Source organism: Tenrec ecaudatus, chromosome 3 (genome assembly GCF_050624435.1).
Source record: "Tenrec ecaudatus isolate mTenEca1 chromosome 3, mTenEca1.hap1, whole genome shotgun sequence".
Taxonomy (NCBI): Eukaryota; Metazoa; Chordata; class Mammalia; order Afrosoricida; family Tenrecidae; genus Tenrec; species Tenrec ecaudatus.
Window position 1 is genome coordinate 85,788,973 of NC_134532.1, and position 19,960 is coordinate 85,808,932.

Below are 19,960 nucleotides of genomic sequence, written 5' to 3' on the forward strand. Positions count from 1 at the left end.
GAAGACTCATGGACTTACGTTGTACTGGGCTGGAGTGCCTTCTTGACATAAAATTACTTCTTGATATAAAGCTTGCTCTTTCTTATATGTATATGAGTGGCATTGATTTTATTTATCTGGGCAAACCAGTTAGCAAATATTTACTGATAAATTTACACATGTATTAAAATTTACTGATATTATTCCAAGAAGCCTATGCATTCTCATGGATATAGCATATTGAAAATAAATATTACAGTATGGTGACAACTAACATCAAAAATATGAAAAAATAATCAGCATGATACAGGTATACTGTGTTAAAATTGAATTGAACTGGACTGAATGAACTTCACACTTAGTTCATTCCATATAAAAGAAAACTACATTCAGGAATTAAATTACAAAAATCTTATTTTTTTGCCAATTTAAATACCGCTTTATTTTCAAGGCATTGCATCTTCCACTTACAGTAACAGCACTAACAAAGTGCAATGTTGACTTGATATCCCCTATGCATACTGTATGTTTAAGTATGGAGAATGCCCAGAAATTTATTATAGCAGCTTTAACTCCTTACTGCTGGGTCAATGTGCTACAAAAATTTGGGTCCTTCCATTTTTAAATGTGGAACAATGCTGTTTCTATTCTCTACTTGGTTTAATCAACCTCTTCGATGGTGGGTCCAGATGAAGCACCACCAGATGGAGGAGCTCCACCACCAGGGAAGCCACCAGGCATCCCTCTAGGCATACTTCCAGCACTCTGCTACAACTTGGTAATGATGGGGTTGCAGACTTTTTCCAGCTCTTTCTGCTGATGCTCAAATTCCTCTTTCTCTGCAGTGTGATTCTTATCAAGCCAGTTGATAATTTCATTACACTTGCCAAGAATCTTGTTTGTCCTCATCATTTATCTTCCCTTGCAGCTTCTCATCTTCAACAGTGGCTTTCATGTTAAATGCGTAAGATTCAAGTGAATTCTTAGAAGACACCTTATCCCTCTGCTTTTCATCCTCAGCTTTGTACTTTTCAGCTTCCTGGACCATCCGTTCAATATCTTCTTTACTCAGGCGACCCTTATCATTGGTGATGGTAATCTTGTTTTCTTGTCCAGTACTCTTATCCACAGCAGATACATTGAGAATGCCATTGGCATCAATATCAAAAGTGACTTCAATCTGAGGAACGCCACGTGGGGCAGGAGGTATACCAGTGAGCTCAAATTTTCCAAGCAGGTTGTTGTCCTTGGTCATTGCACGTTCACCTTCATAAACCTGAATGAGGACACCAGCTGGTTATCAGAGTAGGTTGTGAAGGTCCGTGACTGCTTGGTAGGAATGGTAGTATTGCGCTTGATAAGAACAGTCATAACTCCACCAGCTGTTTCAATACCCAGGGAAAGTGGAGTGACATCCAAGAGCAGCAGGTCCTGAACATTTTCAGATTTGTCTCCAGATAAGATGGCTGCCTGAACAGCTGCACCATAAGCAACAGCCTCATCTGGGTTGATGCTCTTGTTCAGTTCCTTTCCATTGAAGAAATCCTGAAGAAGTTCCTGAATCTTAGGAATACGGGTAGAACCACCCACCAGGGCAGTGTCATGAATCTGCCACTTGTCAAGCTTGGCCCCTCTAAGGGCTTTCTCCACAGGGTCCAGGGTGCCTCGGAACAAGTCAGCATTCAACTCTTCAAATCGGGCACGGGTGATAGAGTTATAGAAGTCGATGCCTTCATGTAGAGAATCAATTTCAATACTGGCCTGGGTGCTGGAAGACAGTGCGCTTTGCACGTTCACAAGCAGTGCGTAGGCGACGCACAGCTCTCTTGTTCTCACTGATGTCTTTTTTGTGCTTGCACTTGAACTCGGCAAAAAAATGATTGACTATTCAGTTGTCAAAATCTTCCCCACCCAAGCGGGTGTCTCCAGCTGTCGATTTTACCTCAAAGATGCCATCTTCAATAGTGAGGATCGACACATCATACGTGCCACCTCCCAGGTCAAATATCAGCACATTTCTCTCAGCACCAACCTTTTTGTCCAAGCCATAAGCAATTGCAGCAGCAGTTGGCTCATTGATGATTCCAAGTACATTGAGGCCAGCAATGGTTCCTGCATCTTTGGTAGCCTGGCGCTGAGAGTCATTAAAACAGGCTGGTACAGTGACGACAGCATTGGTGACTGTCTTCCCAAGGTAGGCTTCTGCAGTTTCCTTCATCTTAGTCAGAACCATGGAGGAGACCTCCTCTGGATACAAGCTTTTTGTTTCTCCCTTATATTCTACTTGGACTTTGGGCCTGCCTGCATCATTCACCACCATGAAGGGTCAATGTTTCATATCAGACTGTACAACTGCATCATCAAATCTTCGTCCAATCAGACGTTTGGCATCAAAAACCGTGTTTGTGGGGTTCATAGCAACTTGGTTCTTTGCTGCATCGCCAATCAATCGCTCCGTGTCTGTAAAGGCAACATAGCTTGGGGTGGTCTGGTTGCCCTGATCATTTGCAATTATTTCCACTTTCCCATGCTGGAAAACACCCACGCAGGAGTAGGTGGTGCCAAGATCAATGGCAACAGCGGGTCCCTTAGACATGATCTCTCCGCGCAGATGGCTGACCAGGTGAAGTTAAAAAAAAAAAAAAAAAGGCAGACTACTGAGCTGCCGCCGTGCTAAATGAGACCCACAAAAATCTTTTATGTAAATTAAATTACCACAAAGGTTGATGTAACCCTGAGAAGCCAGGTCAAACATCAGCATATCATAGAAGGAACAGTACCTTAGAAACATAACTGGTATTTTGGTATATATATATAAATCAAGATATGTATAGATATAGATATCTGTAAATGAGTGGAAGAGATGTCTCAAAATCATTCAGTATGAACCCTTATGTAAAATTATCATACATCAAACTGCTCTAAGCATCTGTGCTCTAATTACCTGACATAATATTTAGGACATGCTTTTCCAGAATCAAAAGGAGTTAAATTTGTTCAATGTCTCCTTTCTAAATGAGACCTTGAATAGTATAGCAAGCTATTCTCTAAAGCAGGGTAGTCAGTGATCTATGCCAAATGCCAATGATGCAGAAATTGAGTAAGCCAAATAACTTGCAAGATATTGAGTAGGGAGGATTTAATCATTTGTACCCTACTTTTTTAATGAAGAATTTGAGGTCTTCCTAAGAGAATCACAAGACGCATATTAAGATACAAAGCATATTAATCAAACAGCATGGAAGATCTCTGTTATTAGGACTATGTCTATCCATATACCTAATTTGATGAGTTGTGACTAGCATAACTCAACGAAAGAAGCTTTCTTCATCCTTTAACGGGACGGATGTTGTAGTTTTCCCTCTCACTATCTACCCTTCACTGATGTCCCACCCTATATTCACGCAGGTATAGGTCCTTTAGTCTAGGGAAACTAGATCTACTTTAGTAAGATCTGACTCTTATCTGTAAATTCCATTACAGTAAGAAAATGTCAATAAACTCTCTTATTTAGACTAAATACATTTTAAACAGTCTTTGTATTCAAGTTTTTGTTCTCTAAGAATCATCAAATCTTGAGCTCACATTCTTGGAAAGCATGATGGGCAGCTAGAAAGAATCTTGTTTCAAACTCATCCATTATAATCCAGAATCTAACAGCTAGGGATTCCCTCCCTGGGAAATCAGACTGGTGAACTGAATTTGGGGTACTTCAAGACTATTTTTTATTTTGTAAAACAATGCAAAACTCCTGCCCTGGCATACCAGGAAAACGGTATGCCAGGGAGTCTCTGAGGTTCCACCTCTCTCAGCTCAAGGACACAAAGTTGCCAGGACTTTACCTCTCCCGACCAACCCCTGATTAAAACTGCTCTCACATCAAGCCTCCTCCTCTTGCCTATTTACTCCCTGGAGACCCTGCAAGGATGGTAGATCATGTGGTATGTCAAGGAATCTCAATATACCTCTATGTTTTTCCTGTTTGACCCCAACTGTAGGGGTGCAGTTTTCCTACCCTGACTGATCAGTTTCCTGAGAGCAGGAAAGTGGAGTCCTGCCGAATCAAGGGCTTTTTGTTATAAACACAATTGTGTGCGTCTGTTGTACTCTCCCTATGTTATACAGTGGGTTGATAAGTAACCCTGGTATATTAGTAGTTACAATCTCAGCCTACCCTGCTCACCACTGCCTCAAGACCCTGGTCCCCCTTCTCAGTGAGACACACTTTCACATAAACTAGCAAGTACTAGCAAATCTCTTAAAAGCCCTATTCCAATTTATCAAAAATAGTGTATTTAACCAAAAGAATACTTATGATTAATGCCATCACTTTAACCCTACTCTTGTGTTCCTATCCCCTACTTGTGCTACCAACCCAACTCTACCACTTCTTCCTCAGCTCCACACAATACTATTCCCAGTCTCCAACTGATATTCCTGCTCTAATTCAAAGATCCAATCTCCTACACACAACCCAGAACCACACATATCATCTGCAGCTGGACCACTATTCCACACAAACTATAGCCAATCGTAACCAAAAATAAATAATAAAAATCAAGATAAACAAAAGCCAACAACTGAAGATCATCTAAATGTAATGGAATACAAAGACAAAAATTTTAAAATTAAAAAAATTAAAAATGCTGGAATTACCAGAAAGAGCATAGAGGTGATTGATGTTTAGGAACATACAAGAGATCTGAGGAGGAATTCTGAAAGAAAGAAAGAAAGAAAGAAATTCAAGTACTATAAAGCTTACACTCAAAAGAAATTCAGAAGCAAAACAATGGATAACAGAATTTTTTTAAAAAATGGTACAAGAACTGAGCATTAGATTCAAAGAAAAGGAAAGTTAATCAGTGAACTTAAAAATAACCTTGCATAATTCAGCCTATGAGCAAAACAAGCAAAGGAAAATGCAAAAGATCCAAAGAAAGCTTGAGGATGATGTAAGACACCACAAATAGGAATGATATACATCTCATTTGAATACTGGAACAGGAAGAAAAAATAGCAATAGAATTCATGGAAGAAAATGTCACCAAAGAGTAGATAATAAGCATCTGGAGAGCAGAGAGATTATCAAATAGGTTAGACCCCGAAGAAAAAATAACATTAAGGCATATCGCAATCAAATTATCTAACTTCAAGGAAAAGGAGAGAATATTGAGAGAGGCAGATAAGACATGACTGCAGTCACCTACAAATGTAAACAGATAGGAATAAACTCAGTCTTTTACCAAAATTTGAAAGAAAACAAAAGGTCAACTAAGAATTCTAATCCAGCCAAGCTATCCATCAAATAAGGAGGAATAAAAGTATTTTCAAATAAGAATAGAGGATTTGCAAAACAAGACCAGCATTTAAAAAAAATTATCCATCTCTCTGCTCAGAAAACCAAAACAAAGCCAAAAACTCCATCACACAAATATGAGACAACAGTTTGTAAACAGAATTCAACACAGTGAAAACAGCACCCTAATTCATACAGATATAGAGGGGTAGTGACGACATGTATAAACACAAGCACACACCCAATGCCCCAAAACAAAATGAAAAGTAAATCAAAAAGAAAAAGAACAAAATGATATGACAGCAACTAAACTACTTTTAGAATCATTCACACTGTAATACAATGGATGTAACGCACCAATAAAAAAGACAAAGAGTAGCAGACTGGATTAGAAAATGAGATCCATCACTTGGCTGCCTCCAAGACACACTCATTAAAGTGATAAAATCAGATTGGGATTTAAAGGCTAGCAAAAAGTTACTATGGTGATGGCAACCAAATTAACAGGAGGGCCAATATTAATCTCTGACAAAAGAGACTTCACAGTAAATGACATTATGAGAGACAGGAATGGACATTACATAATGAACAATAGACCAAGAATACAGAGCTATAACAAACATGTAGGTGCCCAATGAAGACCCTTAAAATACAACCAAATTCCCAAAGAGATGAAAAGAGAAATACACCACTCTCAAGGAAAGATAGTAAAACAGGGGAAAAAAACTCAGTAAAGAAACTGAAAAGCTAAACAACACAATAAAACAACTCAACCTTCTAGATATTTAAATAATTCTCTAACCAACCCCCCCCAAAAAAGGTACACATTCTTTTGCAACACCCATGGTACATATTTTTAAATAAATCATGTGCCAAGCCATAAAACAAGCCTTAATACATTCAAACATATAGAGATCATTCAAATCATCTTCTCAGACCACAGTGCCATAAAACTGGACCTTAACAATAGAAGGACCAAAAATATTTTTAAAATACATGGAAACTCAACAACATATTACACAGACTGGGTATTAACCAAATAAGAGATGAAATTTGGAGGTTTTAGAAACAAATAGAATGATAGTAAAATACACTAAAGCCTATGGGACACAGCAAGTGCAGATAATAGAGGTCAGTTTATATCAATTGATGCACACATAAAAAAGAGAGGAAGTAATTTTCAACACTTTAGTACAATAACTCCAACAATTAGAAGAGAGAAAACAGCATAATTAAACCCCTCAAAAAGATAAAAAAAAAGAAATCTCAAAAATTAGTGCAGAAGAAATGAGCTGGAAAATAGAATAACAATAGGAAAAAATCAACTAAATAATCAAATAAATAAGAAGTTGGTCCTTTAAAAGCTTTAACAAAATTGACAAACTGCTAATAACTTTGAAAAAGAAAAGAAAGAACAGATGAACCCATCTAGAATTCCATATAAAATGGTGGCATCACAAGAGAGCCAAATTTAAAAATAAATAAATAAATAAAAATAATACACCATTATAAAAGAATGGGTTATGAAAATTTTAATAATCTAGGTGACATGGATACCAAGAAATACGACCTCTACCCATATTAAAAACATTAACAGACCCAGAGCAAGAGAAGACAATACAATGTCATCAAGAACCTGCCAATGAAAAATGAACCAGATGGCTTCACAGGAGAATTGTACCAAGTATTCATAGAAGAGCTGCCAGCAATTCTACACAAACTCTTCCAGAGTATAGAAAGGTACAGCCAATCCCAAACTCATTCTATTAAGTCAGCATAACCCTAATTGCCAAACCACACAAAACTCCACAGAGATAGAAAGCTATAGGCGGATATGCCTCATGAAAATAGATGCAAAAATGCTGAACAAAATGCTGGCCAAAAAATCCAACAATATATCACAATCATAATACATCATGGCCAAGAGTGATACATAGCAGGGATGCAAGGATAGTTCAACATTTGAGCAATCAATTTAATCTACCACATAAACAAGATAAAGGATAAGACAATTAATTCAATCCACCACATAAACAAGATAAAGGATAACATTAATTGATGTGGAAAAAGCACTTGACAATAACCAACACCAATTCCTACTGAAATCCTCAATAAGAAGAGTAAAAGGTAAAATCTTCAACACAATAAAGACTATCTATTAAAAACCAATGGCTAATATAAAAAAGTGGTAAAGCTGAAGACTTTTCCATTGAAAATAGGAAGCAGACAAGAATGCCCTTTATAGGCACTCTTATTCAACATCGTGTTGGAAGTTCTAACCTGAACCATAAGACAACAAGAAACTAAGGTAGTACAAATGGGGAAAGAAGAAGTGAAACTCTCGCTATTTGCAGATGATATGATTTTATATTTATTCAGAATCCTAAGGTGTCCATAAAAGGATTGCTGGAAACAATAGAGGAGTTTAGTAGAGTTGCAGAATGCTAGATTAACAAGCAGAAATCAATTGGATTCCTATATACCAGCAATAGGAATACTGAAAAATATATCAAGGAATCAATACCATTTATAATCACCATGCAAAAGGGAAGAAGCCCAGGATTGGCACAAAAATCCTCAAAAAGAACAAAGTAGGTGGTTTGCACTACCTGACCTCAAACCTGCTAAACATTTACAGTGGTCAAAACAGCCTGGAACTGGTATAATGATGGATACATAGATGAATGGAACAGGACAGAAAACCCAGATATAAAAGCATCCACTTACAGATGACTGGTTTTGACAAAGGACCAAGAAACATTAAATGGGAAGGAGATGCCAACTACAACAGATTGTGCTATAAAACTGGATATCCATCTGCAGAAGAATGAAACAGGATCCATACTTCACTCCATGCATATAATTGAACTCAAGGTAGATTAGAGACCTTAGTGTAAATCGCAAAGTTATCAGAACTATCAAGAGAAAATTGGCACAAATCTAAGGGTCATAATGCAGGACATGCACGAGCTACTAGATATGACAAAGGATGCACACACAGTGGAAGACAAAATAGATGAACGAATGAGACCTATTAAATTAAAACACTTGTGATTTCATCAAAAGAGTAAAACAAGGGCCCACAGATTGGAAACAAATATTTAGCAATGATATCGTGGACTGAGACAGTTAACGTTGATTGCACCAACATGGCCAGTGAACCCATGTGGGATTAATTGAAGGTTGGAGAGTTAAATGGCCGTTTTTGTCTCTTGCTCTTTCATCATTGTACCAGTGTGTGGCTGCCTTGCTTGTTCTGTGCCTCAATTTGCAGGCTACACTACCTGTGGGACACCTAACCCATAGACTCTGTTGCTGTAGTTTGAGGTTCCTTAGAGACCTGCTTCGCCACACTATTGGAATTTACATCCTTTGAGCTGGGGACTGTCGAATCCAGTCATCCGGTTGACTGATGGTGACCTGCCTTGCTGTTTGCTGCCTGTGCCCAATAGCCTGAATTGCTCTACAGAGGACTACCTGACTGTCAGTGTCTCACAGCTGTCTCACAGGAATGAGTTGCACTGAGCCATTTGCACTGCTTTATAGATTAATTTACTGTTTATTTCTTATGTTATATATCTATATAAATATATATAAAATTATTAGTGTTCTGATTTTATTTCTCTAGAGAACCCTGTCTAACATATGGACAAACGACTAATTAGAAACATCTAAAGATTATTGTAAGCTCACAATAAGAAGATAAAAAAGCCCTCTTTTAAAAGTAGGCAGAGGACATGAATAAAGAATTCACAAAGGGCTACAAGGAATGACTAACAAAACTATCTGGGAAATGCAAAGTAAACAGTGAAGCGATACCATCTAACAATAGCCCAATTTACCAAAGAAGTAAGAGACACTTCCCCAACAGACATTTACTCTCCTTGTTCATTGCAGCACAGTTGACAATAGCAAGAAGTTTGAAACCGCCCACATTACCATCAGTAGAAGAAGGACCCAAATCCTTTTGTTTCATACACACATACACACAATGAAGTACCATGCATCCCAAGACAACAGTGATAAAACCACCAGGAAACACCTCATTTCAAGGAGGGATCTGGAAACCATTATGCTGAATGAAGTTAGCCAATCACAGTTAGTACAAATGCACTGTTGTGTGAAAGAACACAGGATGGGAGCAGGCGCAGGCCTTCACGCCACCCACTTTGTGCTTTATCTGGTTTTCAGTATTTTCTGTGTTTTGTTTCCCATGTTGGGTATTTATTTCTGTTGCATTTTGTCATTGTTGTAAGCCTTCTTTGCAATCTGCTATGCAAGACAAATACATCTAGAGAGACAATAACTTGAATAATAGGTTCTGGGGGGTATGGCAAGAGATTCCAAGGGTGTGTAATCGGGAGGTGATATCAATGTGTTCAACAAGGAAAAAATGCTTTGAAAGTGATTGTGGTGGCAATTGTGCAACACACTGCTTGATATTTTTGGACTATGGAATGGTATGATGTCTAGAATAGGCCTCATAAAATAGTTTGAAAGAATAAAATTAAAAAGCTTCCGCTCGATGCAGTTTGGCATCTCATAAAATTATTTGTTCAAGTTAAATTTATTGAAAAATTGCTGTAGTCAGACGCCATCAAGCTGGTTCCAACTCATGTTAATGTTAGGTGCCAGCCAACCAGTTTAACCCACTGTGTAATCGTGCACACAGAAAAAGCATTGCCTGTACTGTGACCCCTTCAGAATTATTCCTGTAATTGTACTATTGTTCCTAATGTTCCCATTGTGGCAGTTGCCGTGTCAATTCATTTCCTTGAGGGACTTGACAGCTGCCTCCATGAGCATTGTCGATCCAAGCAAGACAAAATCCTTGACAGTGTCAACCTTTTCTCCATTTATTCTGATGTTCCCTATTGGTCCAGTTGTGAGGACTTGAGCCCTCTTCATTTAGTGGTAATCCACACTGCAGGCTGCAATCCTTCTTCATGAACAACTTTTTCAAGTCCTCGCTTTCAGCAAGCAAAGTTGTGTCATCTGTATATTGCAAGATGTTCAAAAACTTCCTCCAATACTGATTCTTCCCCTTATAATCCAACTTCTCTGATGACTTACTCAGCATAGAGGCTGAATAAATATGGTGAGTGGATACAACCCTGACTCATTCCTTCCTTGCTTTTAAACAAAGTTTTTCCTTGTTCTGTTTGCACGACTATTTCTCGGTCTAGGCACAGCAGACAATGTAGTGTTATTTAATCCCCATCCTTCTCAATGTTGTCCATAGTCCGTTATGATTTACACAGTCAAATGCCATGGCACTATCAAGAAAACACAGGTAAATGTCTTTCTGGTGTTCTCTGCTTTCAGCAAAGATCAATCAGACACCAGCAATGATATCCCTTGTTCAATTTCCTCTTCTGAATCTGTCCTGAACCTCTGCTAGCTCCCTGCCAGCAGTGCTACAAACCTTGTTGGATGATCTTCAGCAAACATTTTAATTACATGTGACAGCAGTAATATTGTTCAATAGATTGGACATGCTTTTGAGACTTTGGAAAGGGTAGAAGTATGAATATTTCTATTCAGTTTCTTGGTATAAATGAGAAGTGCTTCATTAACTTGTTAAAACATTTTAATTGGTATTCCATAAATCTCTGGAGCCTTGAATTTTGACTAATGCTTTCAGGACAAGTTGAACTTTTTCCTTAAGTGACTTTAGTTCTTGCTTATATGCTATCTCCAGAAATATTGGAATGTTCGCTAGCTCTTTTGGGGACTGTGACTCTATATTTTTTTTTCATTTTTTTATGCATCATTCAATATTTTGTCTATAGAAGGTTTCAGTATTACAACTTGAGGCTTGAGTTTTTTCTTGAGTTCTTTCAGTTTTAAGATATGCTGATCATGTTCTTCCATTTTTGGTTTTCTAACTGTAGTCTTTGCACATTTCAGTATAATATTTGACTTTATCTTCTCAAGCTGCCCTTTTGAATGTTTTATTCATCTCTTTGACCTCATGCATTCTGCCATTTGCTTTAGAAACTCTGCAATTAGGAGAAGGGTTGAGAGTTTCTCCTAACATTCACTTTGAACATTCCTTTCTTTCCTGTCTCTTTAATGAACTTTTTGCTTTCTTTATGAATGATGATCTTTATGTTCTTCCACAGTTCATCATTTCTTCAGTTCATCATTTTCTTCTATAGATCACATATGTTTTAAGATGTGCACTAAATTCAAGTGGGACATATACAATATCTTATTTTGACTCTTATGCACTTGTTTTAATTTTCTTCATTTTAATTCTGAGAAATTGATGATCTATTCCACAATCAGGCCCTGGTCTGGTTTTAGCAGCTGATATTAAGCTTCTCCATTGTGCCTTAGCACACAGGAAGGCAATTTGATTATTGTGCATTCCATCTGGAGAAGTCATGTGTATAGTGCTTGTGGGCTCTTGAAGTAAGGAATTTGCTATGAACAAGTTGTTGGTCTTGCAAAGTTATATCATGCCATCTCCCTCTTCATTTCTATCATGAAATCCATATTTTCCAACTACTGTTCCTTCCTATTGGTCTCCAACTCTCGAATTCACTTAATACTTATCAATACATCTTGATTACACATTTGATCGATTTCAAACTTGTTATTGATGAAATTCTTCATTTTTTCATTACTAGCTTTTATGTTTGGTGCAGGTATTTGCATGAAATTTTTATTGATTATATTTCCTTGCAGGCAGATAGATATAATCCTACCACAGACCCATTGTATTTCAATATTGATTTTGCAATATCCTTTTTGACACTGAGGGCTGCTTCATTCCCCTTGGTTTTATTATTCCCATTGTAGCAATTCATAAGCTTCTATGATTCAAAATAGCTAATACCATTACCTTTCAGCTCACTAATTTTTAGGAGATCTATCTTCCATTTCCTTTTGGCCACTTTCTAGTTTCCTAGGTTTAAACTTCGAGCATTCCAAGTTCTGATAATTAACAGATTTTTGAAGCTGTTTCTTCTTAACTTGATTTGTGTTTCACCAACAGTAGATCGCAAAGGCTCCCCTTATACAGATTTTGAACATTACATCCTGAGTCACACTTCAAGTGGCCTCCAGGCTAAGGGCTTGAAGAAGGACATCACTTTTGGTAAAGTAGAGGATCATTCCATTCAGTAGACCTTCAGTGTCTGACGATGTTAGGAAGCTAAGCATCAGGTTTTCAGTGGCTGCTTCCCACAAAGCGGGTGGCTGATCCTTTCTTTGTTGTCTGTTCTTCATCTGGAAGCTCCCCTGGCATCAATTCACTCTGAGTGTCCCTGCTGATATTCAAGACCCAGTGACAGAGCTCCCAAAATCCCAGCAGTACAAACCACCCCAGAATGACAAATGGAAAGACAAATGTTGGTACAACTTATTGACACCCTCTGTCCAGCATGAACAACTGCGTAGTGCTGTATCAGCCTCACAGTATTTGATCCTCTATGTTTCCAAAATTTATATCCTTCTTCAGGAACTGGTCTCTCATGAAAACATGTCCAAACTCTGCAAGGTGATGTTTCACTGTGTTAGTCTGGGTACTTTAGAGAAACAAATCCACAGAAACTCCTATGTATAAGAGATAATTTTATATAAAGGGTAAGTGCACATCAAGAAAATATCCCAACACAGTGCTTCCCAAGCCAACAAGTCCATCATTAACCCATATGTACTACACCAATCCACAATGTCCTCCTCCATCTCACAAAACACACACAATGATGCCAACTGCAGGAGGGAAGCCTAATCAGTGAATGTGTAAGCATCTCAGCTCTGGCAGGGGTCTCCATAAGGCTGCTTCAGCACTCAGGGCTGCATCAGCGTAGGTCCAAGCCTTGCAGGAAGTGAGCCTTGCAAGCTGAAGCAGGGAACTGGCTAAAACAGCTGCAACCTGGTCCGACCATCAGAAAGCAAGAGACCTGAGAACTCTAAAGGTGAGGCTCTCCAAGCCATTTAACTCTCTGCCCTCCAATTAACCCCACATGTGTTTATCGGCCAGGTTGGCACAATAAACATTAACTATCTCATTCACTATCCCCCAGAATCTAATGGAACTTTGAGGAATTGTCTCAGTTGGTGATTGATGCTGTTCAGTACAAAATCGGAAGGTCAGGAAGGTGTGATCCAAATGCAAGATCTGAAACCAGATGCTAAAAATATCCAAAAGTAACAGCAGGTCCTCTTGCTTCCACCAAGGCTCATGCAGTGACTTTCCAGATGAGACAATAAATGTGAAAGAATTATATGACAACACCAGTATATATATACACAAGGAAGCCAGAAACTGTAGCCTGGTTCACACCAAGTTCTGAGAAGGAATCTCACAGATATCAAGGAAACAAAAAGTACAGACTGATTCTCACCTTCATGTAAGATCTGGTCTTAATCTCATCCTATCCTGTTCCTTAGTTGAGAACGCATTCCCAAATGTGCTATAGTCATGGGAATATTAAGTTCAGAATTACAGGATATAAGAAATTATGGTTAGAAGGGTCATATTAATGTACTATCAAATAGGAATTTATCTCAATTGAAAGTTTGTAACAAACCTGGGTCAAGCAAGTCTATTGTTGCCTTTCTCTAGAGGTAGGCATACACTTTGTGTCTGTTTTTTATCATTTGGCAATTATCCCAATATTTCAATACCATTACAATGTTAATGTACACTTAGTGTACTAAGTGTAGTATGAGTCTTATATTCACAGTCAAACAAACAAGCAAAAATAATAGGATTTTGTCTACTTTGATAGCTTGCTCCAGAATTACAGATGTGATTAGATACACAGATAGAGAGTTTAGGCTTAGAAGAGCTAATGATGATGGATTCAATTGAATCCACAAGAATGGGATATGTTTCTAGAGCTTGTATGTAAAAGAGAAACCGCTTTTCTGTCAACTTGTCATATTGGGGTGACTTGTTGATGTGACAATGGAAAGTTACCACCAGCATTTCAAATGCCAGCGGGTCTCACATGTTGGATAGGTTTCAGCAGCTCTTCCAGATTAATATGCATCTGGATATCTACTTCTAAAACAGAAAAAGGGGAGGGGAGACCACATGGATTCATCGCAGCATAACATTACCAGTTACAGCCCCTCAGCAAGAGCATCTCCGGTTGTAAGGTTCGCAGTATATGACTGCGACAGGGTTACCTCCTCATAATTGAGCTCACCTGAATGGCATGATAAGAAAAAAGCTGTCTGGACTTTTATTTGCTGGTTGGTATTGCACAAAATAGGAAGAATGAGAAGAGATGCAAACACTCATTGGTAACTGGCATGTTAAATGCATGAAGTATGAACCTAGGAAAATTTACATATGTAAAATGAAATTGAATATTGTAAGATAAACACCCTAGGCCAGGGGTCAGCAAACTTTTGAGACTAAAGGGCCAATCCAGTCCCTCATAATAATTAACAAATATATATATATATATATATATATATTAGAGGCATAAAATATTTTTAAAAGAAATGAGTCACCATTATCTGAATAATTTTTTTAATGTTAGCTCATAGCCATCTATACCTATTGAAAGAGCCACACATGGCTGTGGGGCAGCAGTTAGCCAACCCCTGGTCTAGGCATTAGTGAGCTGAAATCAAGTTGTATTTGCGATTTGGAATCTGAGAATCAAACGAACTACTATACCAGATTTGAAGAGGAATGAAAATTATTTATTGACCTAAAGTGACAGCAAAAACAATTCAAGAGTCAAGATCTATTGTAAAGTACGATGATATCTGTTAAAATAATTATACCCTTATACCACCCACAAGGAAGAAAATTTGATGTGACTATTATTCAGATTTATCTATCAGTTATTCAAATTAAGCATAAAATAATTCAAGGTTTTTTAAAACTAATTTTGCAATGTAAAATTGATCAAGATACATTAATAATTACTAGTAATGCCTATGCAAAAGTTAGAAATAAAGAAGAAAGGCCTGTAGGTTGAAACTAAGGTCTTGGTGTTAGAAAAAAAGCTGAAAAATAACATAATATAATTTTCTAAAACTAATAATCTGTTCATTGGACATACCTTTTTCAAAAACATAAATTTTGCATATACATCAGTATCTTATTAGAAGAATGAACAATAATCAGATCAAGTACATTGTGAACATAAGTTATAATTCTTTATGTCAGATGGATGTTGGCTCAAAAGCAGAGAATATTTTTGTTAGACTGTTTTCACTATTGAAGCAATACCAGTGAGGCTATATGTAGAAAGATATGTGTTTTCAAGAATTGACTCACATGGTTGTAGAAGCAGGTTAGTCCAGCCTCGTACATGTCTATGGGTCAGATGGTAAGCTGGAGCCTTCTCCTGATTGGGCAGTGCAGGTTGGCTAATGTATCAGGAAGCAGGAAGTCCATAGGCTGTGAGTGCAAAGGTGAATCCAAGGTAGGCAGTCTTTGAATGGAGCCTGGGATAGGCATGGGATATGGAAAGAGGTCAACTAATCAAATCCAGCAGAAACAAAATTTAGCATTAACAGATTTCTATGAAGCAGGATTAAAAAGTTGCAGATCACAACTTCAAGGTCTCTTTCTTCCAATTATATCAAGCCCGGAACCTCATCAGGGGGATTGCATTCTACTACAGTTCTTGACGGTTCACAGAGCTGATTTCCTTATGTTAGATCCCATCATAAAGTTGACTAGATTTCTGAGATCATACCATGGGGGATTACATGAATTACAGGGAATCCTGACCCAGCTACACTGACATAAAACCCTACTGTCACAGTGCTAGAACTATAATGTCATGGGCTTGATTCAGGATATACTTTAGATTATGTATATCATAACATACTGTGGATACTATTACAAAAAAGTGAAGTTCATAATGCTTAGTTATGTCCATGCTGAACCTTTACATAGAACCTTTGTGTCTTTACACAGATCAGTAGGCAATGAGGCTAAGAGAACAAGTAGTTAATACATGTTTTCAAATTAGGAAATATGTTCATTAGGGTTTCATCCTAATACCATTTCATTTATTTAAAATATATGCAGACAAATAATTAGAGAATTGGTATTATATGAAAAATAATGTTGCATTAGTATTTGAAGCAGACTTTTTAACATAAGTGTCATGCAGATGATAAAACTTGTTTGCTGAAAGTGAAGTGGCTTTAAAGAATGTACAGCTGAAGGTCAGGATACAGTTTTTGCATGGGTTGACTCTCAATATAAATAAAAAACAATCTTCCTAAGTGGATCGATAGGTAATCCTGATAACTAGATGGAATGTCAAATGAAATGTTAACCTGTATCTACAATCCATGGAATCATCAAGCAGGAAATCAAAGTACATACTGCATTAGGTAAACATGCTGCAAAATACCCTTATATTAAGTACTAAGTTCTCCTAATCTAAGCAATAGTATTTCAAAATCACCTCATATGCATTCAATAGCTCTGAAATGGATAAAGAAGGTAAGCAAAAAGTCATACCTTTGGATTATGGTATTGATGAAGAATATTGAATATGATTTGAATTGACTTGAAGAATAAACAACTCTGTCTTCAAATAGAGCCAGAATGTTCCTTAGATGCATTGGTGGTAACTAACAACCAGAATGATACTTTTAATGTCAAAGTTTATTATATGAAAATAATAAATAGAGAATAATTATATTAAAGCAATGAGTGTGATTGCTAGATTAATATGTTTCACATTATTTATACATTTTATATGTTGCATGGATATATGAAGATATACTGCATATACATAGCATAATTCAACCATTTCCAGAGTATGCCCTGTTGGGCCAGCATGGTTTCAATAACTGTACCTTTAATTGTATGTCTTGTATTTGCTTCTGCCTTTAGGATAAAAATAGTTTGAAAGATATGTTGGAAGATTTTGCAATTCTGAGGAAGAACTGGCATATTAGAAAGCATATTCTTTTAAAAATGTTTCATTAGAGGTTCATACAACTCTTATCACAATCCATACATACATCAATTGTGTAAAGCACATCTGTACATTCATTGCCCTCATCATTTTCAAAGCATTTGCTCTCCACTTAAGCCCTTAGCATCAGGTCCTCTGAGAAAGCATATTTACTTCAAAAAAATAAACCTGTCTCTTTTTTACTTTAGACATTAGTTAAATTCCAATTTATGTCATGACATTCCAATCTCTGAAGTATGTTCATGTAATCTTCAAATTCTCATAGAGGAATTTATGGTAACTTTTGTATGAAATTTATTGTAGAATTTTGATAGGTTTTCATAAGACACACTCTAGCATGGGATAAAAATTTAAATATAAAACATTATAAATATGCAGTTTTTATTCTGGTCTAATGTTTCTTTTTTTTTCTATTTTTTTTCTGGTCTAATGTTTCTATGAGCATCATATTCTTCAGGATTTTAAAATGTTATATGTATTAATTGATTGATTCATTTACTCAAAATTGAGATCCTGTCAGTGGTCAAAATTTTAAGAATGGGTTGGTTATAAATGAGAGAAAGCAAAAAATCAACCAGTTAGAAATAATTTACCAAATAAATATATTGTTATAGTACAGTACTAAAAATATGCTTACTTTATTTTCTTTAGTTTTCAACTGTATATATCTTTTGGAATTTTCACAGTGGTTTTTTTGTGTTTCTTTTTTCCTTTTGGGCGGGGGGGGGGAGGAGCGTTGCTATTCTCTCATCCAGAATTTCATAAATCAATGGTCATCTGGTGTAAATGACTCTCTGAAATTTGACAAGCCATACAAAATGAAAAGCTAAAGAGAACTAACATTTTTTGCAGTTCCCAAGTATACACACACACACACATACACACACTTGGGCACTGCAAAAAAATATATATATATATACACACACACACATATACATAGCTTTTTTCAATTTTACAAATGGTTTTACTACTGGGTCAATGTACAATAGTAAAGTTTGACAGTGTTTTCCATAAACATTTCATGACAGTAAATGTAATATTCACTAATCAGTTGCAGTTGTTAGGTGCCTATGCAAAACAGAAGGAAGCAATATGTGGTCCGGAGCCATCCTCACACTTGTTCCTATGCGTGAGTCCATTGCTACAGCCGCTGTGTTATTCTCTTTCCCTGAGAGCCATGCTCTCTTCTGCTGCCCCTCTACTTTACAACTCATGATGCCTTCCTCCAGTACTGCTTTCTCCTTCATCTTTAGCCATTATTCCGCCAAGACAGATTTATTTGTCCTTTTGGTAGTCCAGAGATATATCGATATATTTCACCAACACAATTCATCAGTATTCATCAGTCCTTCTTCAGTCTGACTTACTCAATGTGCAACCTCCATACATAGGAAGCGATTGAGAATACCCTGGGTTGGGTCAAGCACACCTTACTCCTCAAAGTAACCACACCTAAAGTAGCACTCTAAAGACGTCTTGATCAGCATATTTGCCCAATGCAAGGCATCCTTGGATCTCTTAACTGCTGCTTTCATGAGCAACGGTTGTGGATCCCAAAATGACAAAATTCTTGAAACTTATTTTCTCCACTTACCACAAGGTAACCAATTGATCATCAGCAAGTGCTTCTAGCCTTCCTCACCTTCAGCAAGCAAGGTTGTGTCATCAGTATATTGCAGGTTGTTTATAGACCTTCCTCCAATTCTGATGCTGCCACATTCTTATTCACATAAGCCAGCTTCTCTGATCATATGCTCAGCATACATATTGGATAAGTATGGTTAGATGATGTAACCTGTAAACACCCCTTTCCTGATGATCAACCATGTGGCATTCTTTTGTTTTGTTCACACAACTGCCTCTTGTTCTGTGCACAAGTTCTGCAGAAGCATAATTAATTGTCAGGAATTTCCATTCATCACAAGGTTATCCATTTTTTGTTAGAATCCACACAGTTGAATGTCTTGACATAGTCAATAAAACAAATGAACATCTTTTCGCTTTGCCAGAAAATTGCTCACATCAGCAAAAATATACTTGTTCCACATCCTCTTCTGAATCCAGCCTGAAACATTGTCAGCTGTCAGTGTACTGTTGGAAAAATTATTGGATTATCTTCAACAAAATATAACTTTCATGTGATATTAATGAATTGTCCTATAATTTGAGAATTTTGTTAGGTCACATTTACTCAGAATAGGTAAAAATATGGATCTTCTCCAGTCAATTGGCCAAATATCTGTCTTTAAATTTTTGGCCTAGACAAATGAGTACTTTCAGTGGTTCATGAGTGTCTTAGTCTGGGCTGACTAGAGAAACAAATTCATGGACACTCTCATATATATAGAAAAGAGCTTTATATACAAGAGCAGTTGAATATTGAGAAAACATCCCAGTCCAGTCCAGATCAAGTCCATACGTCTTATATTAACCCATAAATCCAATACCAACCTATAAAGTCCTCGTCAGTCCATAAGACACATGAAATGACACTGAATGCAGGAAAATCACAGGCAAGTGGGTGCAAACAAAGCCTTGTGGATCCAATGGCAAAAGAAGCATCTCAGAGCTGGCAGGGGTCCCCACATGGGTCCTCCAGTTCCCACGGCACAAGGTCTGTCAGCTTAGTGCCATGTGTCTTGTCAGTAGAGCATCTCTCATGGAGTGAGTAGAGTGTGTCTCCCACCTCCAAGGAGGAAATACAGGATTTCCCAGAATTCTCGGGAGAAGACCATGCCCACACAGGCCTCATTGGCTATGACCC

General features: G+C 37.3%; 1 pseudogene; it reads right to left on the bottom strand.

Annotated features, from left to right (window-relative positions):
* Positions 1-577: 577 nt before the first annotated feature.
* Positions 578-2,621, bottom strand: LOC142442640 (heat shock cognate 71 kDa protein-like; annotated as a pseudogene).
* Between the last annotated feature and the right edge of the window lie 17,339 nt (positions 2,622-19,960).